Source organism: Callithrix jacchus, chromosome 9, assembly GCF_049354715.1.
Source record: "Callithrix jacchus isolate 240 chromosome 9, calJac240_pri, whole genome shotgun sequence".
NCBI classification, from domain to species: domain Eukaryota; kingdom Metazoa; phylum Chordata; class Mammalia; order Primates; family Cebidae; genus Callithrix; species Callithrix jacchus.
Genome location: NC_133510.1, coordinates 92,916,695 through 92,926,522, shown reverse-complemented (window position 1 = coordinate 92,926,522; position 9,828 = coordinate 92,916,695). Strand labels below are relative to the sequence as shown.

Here is a 9,828-nt window from a genome sequence, read left to right as displayed (position 1 = left end):
TGTTTTCTCAAAACTGTTGTCACCATAATTACTTAGGGAGCTTTTTAAAAAATTATAGACCAATCAAATGATAATCTCTGAGGGTGATTTTGGATTTTGTTATTTTGTTAATGATCCTCATGTGCATTAAGAATTGAGAACATTTAATCTAAATGAATAATAATAACTCGGATTATAACCACTTTCATTTGTTGAATGCTCCCCTCTGTGCCAGATACTGTGTTAGGTTTAATATACATCATGCAACTTAATATCTACAGTAAAAATGGTACTGATTTACATCTTAGAAAACTTACCCAAATACCCTACTATTCAGTGGCAGTACCAAGACTCAGACCCCAAGTTGTCTTTCTCCAAAACACCATTTTCTTCACAATGTCCCTCAAGCACCTTTTCCTCTCTTCCAAGTGTAACTGAAGGAAAATAAAGGGTTAAACAGACATGGGATCAATCAGCAACTAGCTAGAGCAATGGCAAACTAATACAGAATATATTCTATTTTCATTCAAAATAAAAGCATGTAAAATTTTACCCACTGAATTAGTCTAGTCATGGTAAAGGAAACTCCAATGATAGCACTGTTTTAGGATTGTTGCAAAACAGAAACTACAATTCATAGATTGCATTTATTGGTAAGATATCTGCAAAACAGAGGGAGAGGAATAAACCACAAAAATTTAGGAGTCTGCCACCTCAGTAATGTTTCTGGAGTCCAGTGGTTTGTAGCCTATGAACATATCTCCTCAAAGGTGAAAGACATTGTTGCCCATTTCACCACCCCCACTAACAGAGGCTCAATGCTTGATGGCCTTTATGGATTTTGGAGACAACATATACCTTATATAACCCAGAAGGCTTCTGGTTTCAATCAGTGAAATCTCTGCAGCAAGCAAAGGCTTCAACATACACGGATCCGCCTACTGGGGTTCATGATCTATCATGTACGCAGTGCAGTGTGGATCTTCTTGTGTGCATCAATAGGAGAATCTCAGACCTCTAGAATTTTTTTTTTTTTTTTAGATGAAGTCTTGCTCTGTCTCCCAGGCTGGAGTGCAGTGGTGCAATCTCGGTTCACTGCAACCTCTGCTCCCTGGGTTCAAGTGATTCTCCTTCCTCAGCCATCCGAGTAGCTGGAACTACAGGTGCCCGCCACCATGTCCCGCTAAATTTTGTATTTTTAGTACAGACAGGGTTTTGCTATGTTGGCCAGGCTGTTTTCAAATTCCTGACCTTGTGATCTGCCCGCCTCTGCCTTCCAAAGTGCTGGGATAACAGGCGTGAGCCACGACGCCCGGACAACCTCTAGAATTTTGAGGTAAACTCATGCCTTCTTCTGCAGATAACTATTCCTCTCCCAAAAATCAATATTGGCCTGATACTGGGTCCTGGTAGAGACTAAATGTCTAGTTGTGGGACATCAAGTGACCATATGACCTGAGCTTTCCATTTTGTATTGGGTGTCTTTCGGCCTATTAGAACATGAGGTTGGGCATGCATAGCAACACCCTACATCAAATGGAAATGTTACATAGGCTGAAGTACTTTGCCACTGACTCCAGCTTTTTGTTATTAATATTTTATTGGTGACAAAATAACTTAAATTGACCAAAAATCAAAAGTTACATTGCCTTGATACAGTGCACCTGGGTTTGTTAAGGTCAGTGGCTGCTGCTACAAAGCTGGAGAACACAGCACAGGGCGAAGCAGAGGTAAAACAGCCCAGCCCAACAGCTGGGGTGGGGCGGGCAGCGCCCCTCAGGCCACTGCAGGGTCACAGTGGAAACTTACCTGGGTCTATGTCTCTACACGGCTTACTGGAAGAAGGGGAAACCGAAAGCCCTAAAGCAATGGGAATAAATACGAGCCCCTGCCAGAAGGAAGGCGGCCTGTACATCTCGTCTGTCCCATGGAGAAGAGAGAATCTGGAGGCGTTCAGCTCAGGGCCAGTCACAGCCCCAGGTTCAGACTGGGGAGGCTGGAGGTCTGGCCACTAGGCGGAATGACACCCCAGGCTAGGTGTTCGAGGGGCTGGGGCAGCTCTCCCAACTAAAATGACCCCGCACTCCCAGCCCCTTTCACACAGAACGCGCTGATTTCTGTGACTTGTTTCCTTCCCCCCAGCAGCCGCCATCACTCCATTAGCAAAGCTGCTTGGCGGGCCGAACTCCCAATTTGGGAGTGCGGTGTGCAGCGCCGTGTGTCTAACTAGCACAGGACTGTCCGTACCTCCTGGGGACAGGAACAGGCCCTCTCCTCCTTCCACCAAATCCACAAAAGGACCCCGGGAAAAAGCCGTCCATCTGGGAACAGCAACCTTCTCTCCCACTGGCCATAGGGCCAGTCCTGGCCAAGGCCCCTCTCAGTGAGGCCAAAAGCACCTTCCTCACAGGTGCAGGGCCCTGAGCCGAGACCGGGTAGGAAGGAGCTTGGCTTCGGAGTCCAACAAACGAGGGCTTCTAGGCTCGGCGGGCAGCTACCCCAGTGGCCTCATCACCTGCTTCTTGAAGCCGCTGGAAGCTAAAACCTACAACAAAAATCCTCCGCCTAGGCCTAGGCACAGGTGTTACTCTTCTTCTTCAGTGGTGCTGGCTTTTTTAAACTGTGCTTCTGGAAGCTTCTTGCATCTCCCAGGTCCACCCCTAAGATTTTAGAAATAAACTTAGGAAAGTATTTTTCAGTACTCCTTTAAAAGAATCTTGAAAATAAAAAACAAAAACAAAAAACAGAAAAACTCCAAACATCATTATTTTCTTTAAATGAAGGCCCTCTGAGAACACAGGCAACGTGACCTCGGCGGGTCGGGTTGAACCATGGGGGCAGATGCGCCCTCCTGGGGCTCTGCCCGGGGCGCCATGGCCTTTGGAAGGAGCCTGCTCGGGCACAGAAATGCTAAGTTTTCTCCTGAAAAGACGTAGTCCCCTTTCAATCAAAGAGAAAAAGAAATAACAGAAGAAAGGACGACTCTGAGATGAGGATCTTCCTCCTTCCGTCCTCGCCACACCTGGAGTGCTCCCACTGCTCCTCACCGCAGTGGGCCAGCAGGGGGCGCTCGGCCTCGGCTCCTCTGCGAAGTGAGCTCTCCCTTTTTGTCGCTCACGCAGTGGTGCTTCCGTTTTAGCTGTGGAAAACAGGTATCCGTTTATTTTTATTTTGTATTACCCAAAATAAGATGCTGATGGACTAAGCCATGTTGCCTAGCTCTTCCGCCGCCACCTTCTAGTACTGGGACAGCCCCATCACCCTCCGTGCTCATAAGCCAGCTCTCCCTGGCACATGGAGTCCTGTGAGAACGCCTCATCGATTTGTGGTTTAAACTCGCCGCCAAGGTAACTGTCCTGGGACAGCTGCGGCTGGGGGAGGCCAGGCTGGCTCATCTGGGAGGGCTGGCTCGTGGAGATGTAGCCCTGTGTCAGGGCGCCCTGCGAGAAGGACTGTGACGCCACATCCTGGCTGGCTTGGCTGTTGTCAGGTTGGTCTGGCTGGGCCCAGGAAGCCCAAAGCGGTTCTTCTGGCGTCCCCCACGACCAGTCTTGCCTTTCCGGGTGCCTTGGCCTGCAGCCGGCCAGTTGGCTTCTTCGAAATAGCTGGGCGGCGGTGTGGGTGGCATGAGCAGGTTGAAGGGGTTGGAAATGTTCATGGCGGCCAGGTGGCTGGGGCTGGCGCTAATCATGCCTATCTAGTCATGGGTCTGGAAGTACATGCTGGAGGGCTGGCCCTGGCCACTCAGATCATAGACGGAGCTGGGGATGATGGCATTGGCATCATACATGGCTGTGGTCATGAAGTGGGCCCCCGGGCTGATGGTGTTGACTTGCGTGGCTTGCTGAACTGCATGAGGCTCTTGCGCAGGTTGTTGAGAGGCCTATCCACCAGCACCTTCTGCTCCTTGTAGTAGTTCACCAGGTGGTTCCAGAGCGACTGCTTCAACAGTACCTGGCTGTATCTCCCTCAGTACACACCTGTGACCTTATAGGGTGCTCCTTATGACCAGTTGACTGAAAAGGGAAAAACTGATGGTTCTGCATAATTTTGCTCTCACCAACCACAAGTAGATGGCTGTAGCGTGACAGTCTCTCTCAGGGATAGCCCTGAGTGAAAGGGTAAATGGAAATCATCCTAGACAGGACATTGAATGGAAGATTTTATTCATCTTATCTGGACAAAGAGATGACCAGAAGAATGGATCTACATTGATTTCTGGGCAATTGCTGATAATTGCAAAAATTTTTTGGTCAGCAGCACTGAAAAGTTGGCGGCAAGGGAATTTGATGGAGAATATAAATGAATGGACTTATAAAATTTGGCATCTAGTGTAAAAATAATTGTGTCTCATGTGAATGCTCAACAAATGGCATCTACCGTAGATGGCACCTGTGGCAGAAGAGTGTCAATAATTAGATGAACAAAATGATTTGGTCTCCAAATGTTAAATGCCTCATTCTCCAGTCACCCCAGTGCTTGCTCAGGGAACTCATCAGCAAAGTGGCTATGGTGAATAGAGGCTAAACGTGGGCTTAATAACTTAAATTTCTTCTTACAAATATTGACCTGGCTACTGTTTCTGATTAGTTTTCTACTTATCAACTACAAACAAAACCACCATGTTCTTGATATGGTCATATCTATATCTATAATAAAGGAGTCTATTGGTAGATTTTTGATAAAATTTAAAGTACCATTTTTTTTTTCTTTATAGCTATTGCTTTCTTTATTCAAGAAGCATTTGGCTACCCTCTGGTCACAGAAATATTTCTTTCTACATTATCTTCTAGAATTTTGGATTTTGCACTTAGGTCTGTGATTCACCCCAAAGTAATTTTTTTGTATGGTTTAAGTTAAGTGTCAGAATTCATTGTTTTTATATGAATTTCTAGTGGTAGCATCACTTGCTAAAAGAATTTTATTTTCTCATTGGATTACTGTAGAGCCTTTGTTGAAAACAAAACCAAAGAAAAACCCTGAATAAATATCAGTCTATTCTGTTCTACTGATCTGTTTGATGAACCTTATGCTAGCTTACACTGACTCATTACTATAGTTTTATAGCAAATCTTGAAATCAGGTAATATAAGCCCTCCAATTTTAATCTTTCTTAAGATTGTGTTGGACATTTTGAATTATTCACATTTACATGCATTTTAAAATTAGATTGTCAATTTTGACAAAAAAGCCTGCCGAAATTAAAATTGCGACTGATGTTAACCTGTTTTTGATGTCTTGCTGGTGAATGAGGAGTGCTCTATTTTTCCCAATAGGAGTAACTATTTAATTACTAAATGTTACAAGACTTTGTTAAATTAAACTTCAATGCTAATTCAGTACCTTCCTTATATTGTCATCCTTTATGTTTGCTGAGGATGTCACTGATGATATTGTCTTCTCTGTGTGGCCCAGGCTGAAAAGGTCAGTGTAATCCTAAAGTGATTCTTTATCTTCTGGTTCTTGCCAAAAATATAATAGTTTCCATGAAAACAAACACCAGTGAAAACATAACACAGGGGAAACTATAATAAATGTACTAGAAACACGTGTTTATAAATACAGAAAAGAAAAACCTTGTTTCTGGCCAGTCTAGTGGTCACCATGTGCTCATGATCATTGGCACTTGTCCATAAGTGAGTTAGGTTTTATTAAGCCACTTCAATTAGGGCATTTCAGAGTACAACCTTGCCAGTAAAAGGCTTCAGGACTCCCTGTTGTCAATTTGACATTGTTTAATCACAATCTATTCTTTTGTATTTACAAGGACTGTAAAGATGAACTTCTTTAACAATTCAGTCAGAAGCCCTTTGAAACCCCTTATCAGGCACTCAGACTTTGGCAGTAAGGTGCTTTAGTAGCTGCTCACAGTATTTTGTTTGGTTGTATCTTAAAGTTGATATGCTTCCTAATGAATCATAGTGCTTTAAAATATAGTTTAAAAACTTGATCCAGACACATAATCTGTCTCATAGTACAATTCATACTGTATTACCAAAGCTATAGAAAGGCATTGAATTCTGAGACTTGCTTAAGGAGCCCTTACAGAGGGAAGTCTGTTTAATTTGAGTGGATATTTTATGTTTTTTTTGTTTTTGTTTTTGTTTTTTGGCTGAACATAATCCACAGGGACTTTGAAAATAAAACATAATGGAGCATGATCTAAGAGACCAAAGATAAATGAACTGAATGTAGAATTTTTATGGCTAAAAATCCTGTCTGTTGCAGTTGCTGATATATTCCATAGTCACTGTGTGGTGAAACTGGCTGTATGCTCATGGTTCACCAAACCCATATTTAACATGTGGCTACTCAGTTTTAGACTGTATTAAGCCCTGGGGATAAGCATAGTAATAAAAAGCTGCCCATGTCTTAGATAATTTCACAGCCTGGTGAGAAAGGAATATGTAACAACTAATTCTACTAATAAAATGTGACAGAGTTATGTATGAAGTATTCTGAGATCCTTTCTGGAGAACAATGAGTACTGCTTGGCAGAGGAGCTGTATGTATTTGTGGAAAGAGGACAAAGAGATTGACCAAAGAGGTGGTATTTCAAATCGATTTTAAAGAATCGAGGAGTGGCTAGTAAGTCTGAAATAAAAGACAACATGTGCAACTTAAGTCTAGAATAAACTTTAGAATGTGTAAGTTCTCAGTTCTATCACTGACTGGGTTAATACTTCATCAAAATACTTTTTAAAAATCTATATTCTGAATCTATATCTATGTTAAGTTGTGGTAATTAATATTGCCACTTACTGTTCCTTCTATTACAGTTTTGATCAGGAAACCAGACACTTTGTCATTGGTAAAGGAGGAAAATAAACATTTTAGCTTATTGCCAATCTGAATTATTATAAAGTGTTTACCTTTAGCTGCCAAATGGTAGCTGATTCTGTGAAGAATTGCTGCCCAGGAACTGTCTGCACAACTCAGTAAGAAATTGCTTATACTGATGCACCACTCTCAGAGACTCCGTGCTTCCCTAGCCAATATAAACTCTAAATGTTGCTAGAGGTGCCTTTGCACGTTTTGAATTACATAATTGTCCTTCATGAAAGCTAAAAGAGCTATTTTACTTGATGCTTATAATCACAGCACTGTGGGAGGCAGAGACAGGTAGGTTGCTTGAGCCAAGGAGCTTGAGACCAGCCTAGGCAACTCCATCTCTATAAAAAACGCATAACTTAGTCAGGTATGGTGGTGCATGCCTGTAGTCCCAGCTACTTGGGCGGCTAGGTAGGGAGGATCGCTTGAGCACAGGAGGTTGAAACTACAGTGAACTATGATCATACCCCTGCACTCTAGCCTGAATGACAGAGCAAGACCCTGTCTTAAAAAAAAAAAAAAAAAAAAAAGGAAGAATATCTTAGGAAGAACTAAATATACAATAAAACTTAAAAAAATTATATACATTGCTATATAATTACCTGAAGAATAACTATTAATAAATAGAGCCTGCTCTAGGAGCCTCTGTCCTGTATTCTCTGGTGAAATCCTTAGGCATATGTGACCAAGGAAAATCTCTAAAGAGATTTTTTTGGTTTTTCTTCTTTTTCAGTTATTTAATTCTCTTCTTTGTCTTTTGAGTTTAGGTCTTTCCTTGTCTAAAGTGGAATAGCCACTCTCCTTGTATCAAGGCTTTAAATACAATTATCTAGTACTCTCAATGTTTCTATCAGAAATTGTTTAGTATTCATACTAAAACAGAGAGTTGGCATTATGTATTCCTTAGCAACATTTATTGCAGCAACAAAGACAAAATCAAGATTCTGTTTTGTAAAACCTTGCAATGTCTTTCATTAACCAAGAATTTCTTTTGATGGTATCTACCCTATCTCTTTTTTCTTTGGTTTGAAAAGGTCATGGCTAGGATTTTCTCAAACGCTTTAGATTTTCTATTACTATTCTTTTCAATAAAGACGATTTCCTGGGGCCAGGCGCGGTGGCTCATGCCTGTAATCCCAGCACTTTGGGAGGCCAAGGCGGGTGGATCACGAGGTCAAGAGATCGAGACCATCCTGGTCAACATGGTGAAACCCCGTCTTTACTAAAAATACAAAAATTAGCTGGGCATGGTGGCGCATGCCTGTACTCCCAGCTACTCAGGAGGCTGAGGCAGGAGAATTGCCTGAACCCAGGAGGCGGATGTTGCGGTGAGCCGAGATCACGCCATTGCACTCCAGCCTGGGTAACAAGAGGGAAACTCCATCTCAAAATAAAATATATTAAATGGATGCTTAATGGAACACAATGAGGAACTCCTCCTGAGGACAAGCTAAATGGATTACATCTTTGTCTTTTCCTACTAGCACCCTTTCTTAAGCCTTTAGAAATCTATTAGCACATTTTGGAGCAGTCTTCATTGTTGATATGGTTTGGCTGAGTCCCCACCTAACTCTTATCTTGAATTGTAGCTTCTCTAATTCCCATGTGTTGTGAGAGGGATCAGGTGGTTGATAATTGAATCATGGGGGTGGATTACCTCATACCTTTCTTGTAGTAGTGATCTCAGGAAATCGCATCGTTTTATAAGAGGTTTCCTTTTTCGCTTGTCTCTCATTCTCTCTTGACTGCTGCCATGTAAGTTGTGCCTTCTGCCATGATTGTGAGGCTTCTCCAGCCACATGGAACTGAGTCCATTAAACCTCTTTTTCTTTATAAATTACCCAATCTCAAGTAGGTCATTATCAGCAGCATGAAAATGGACTAATACAGTTGTAGAAACAGAAAAGCTAGATTACAAATTGATCTTTGCTGAAGACATACTCCAGTGTAAAGATATTTTAAGACTTATGAACAAAATGAGGGTGTTTCTCTAGCTTAATTCTGTAAGTATTTATGTGTGAAGATATTTTAATACTTATGAACAAAATGAGGGTGTTTCTCTAGCTTACTTCCGTATGTTAGTATTCAACATTATTTGTTGAATGAATAAATGAATGAATGAATAGTTTAGAAGTTTAGACTTGAAAGGGCACCACAATGCTTTTTTAACAAAGGAAACTTTTAAGCTTCTAGTTTCTAGTCATTTTACTAATAGAGAATTATCTTGACTCACAAACGGTCTGCCAGGTTGCTTCCAGTTTAGAAATAAAGAAATTTCTCTTTTTGATGCCTATAGTCCCTTACCTGAATGTTTGGAGATTCTCTAACCAAAATAAGAAGAGTATAACTTCCAGTGGAGATTTATAATTATTGAATGTTGGTATTCACATATGTATTTTAGTAAATTCAATGTCTTCAGTCAGCTGTTGACTTAACTACTGAATTTGTCACTGAAGTAAACAATAGGTGCAGCTTAATAAAAATTAACAAAAGCACTGAATTAAATGGTGTGGGGTGTTGTGAGGGGGTGTAAATAGTGGGTAAAGAATAAGGATAGAGCCCTCCCAGTAAAGCACAGAAAAATGCCTTTTGTCTCATCTCAAGAATTAAAATGATATCAAAATTGTGAAATGTTGCATTTTTTAAAATTTTACAGATGAAAAAGGTGGAAGATAAAATAATTTAAGAAGTCCTATTTTGTCTAGCATAGGGAAAAAGAGAACATAACTTTGTGAGTTTTTAATGACCAGTCTATTAGGGTAGAAGTCAAACTATTCCTATGTTAAAGCTTTAGTTTAACTAATCAAAATGAAATGATCAGGAAACAGATTTTTTTTTACCTGATTCTTATACTGTTATTTTACTTTACTCTTTAGTTTTGAGGAAGGGGACATAAAAAAATCTTGAATTTCACTCCTGTTGCTTGGTGACAATGTTCAGAGAAATGTGGCATTTTAACCATCATTTTGGTAAACTTGGTTATTTCTGTATGGCCATCTGTCCCTAAACTACATTATT

General features: G+C 41.2%; 1 pseudogene; it reads right to left on the bottom strand.

The window, feature by feature from the left end:
• Nucleotides 1-3,186: 3,186 nt before the first annotated feature.
• On the bottom strand, nucleotides 3,187-8,507 carry LOC100389458 (regulator of nonsense transcripts 1 pseudogene; annotated as a pseudogene).
• Between the last annotated feature and the right edge of the window lie 1,321 nt (nucleotides 8,508-9,828).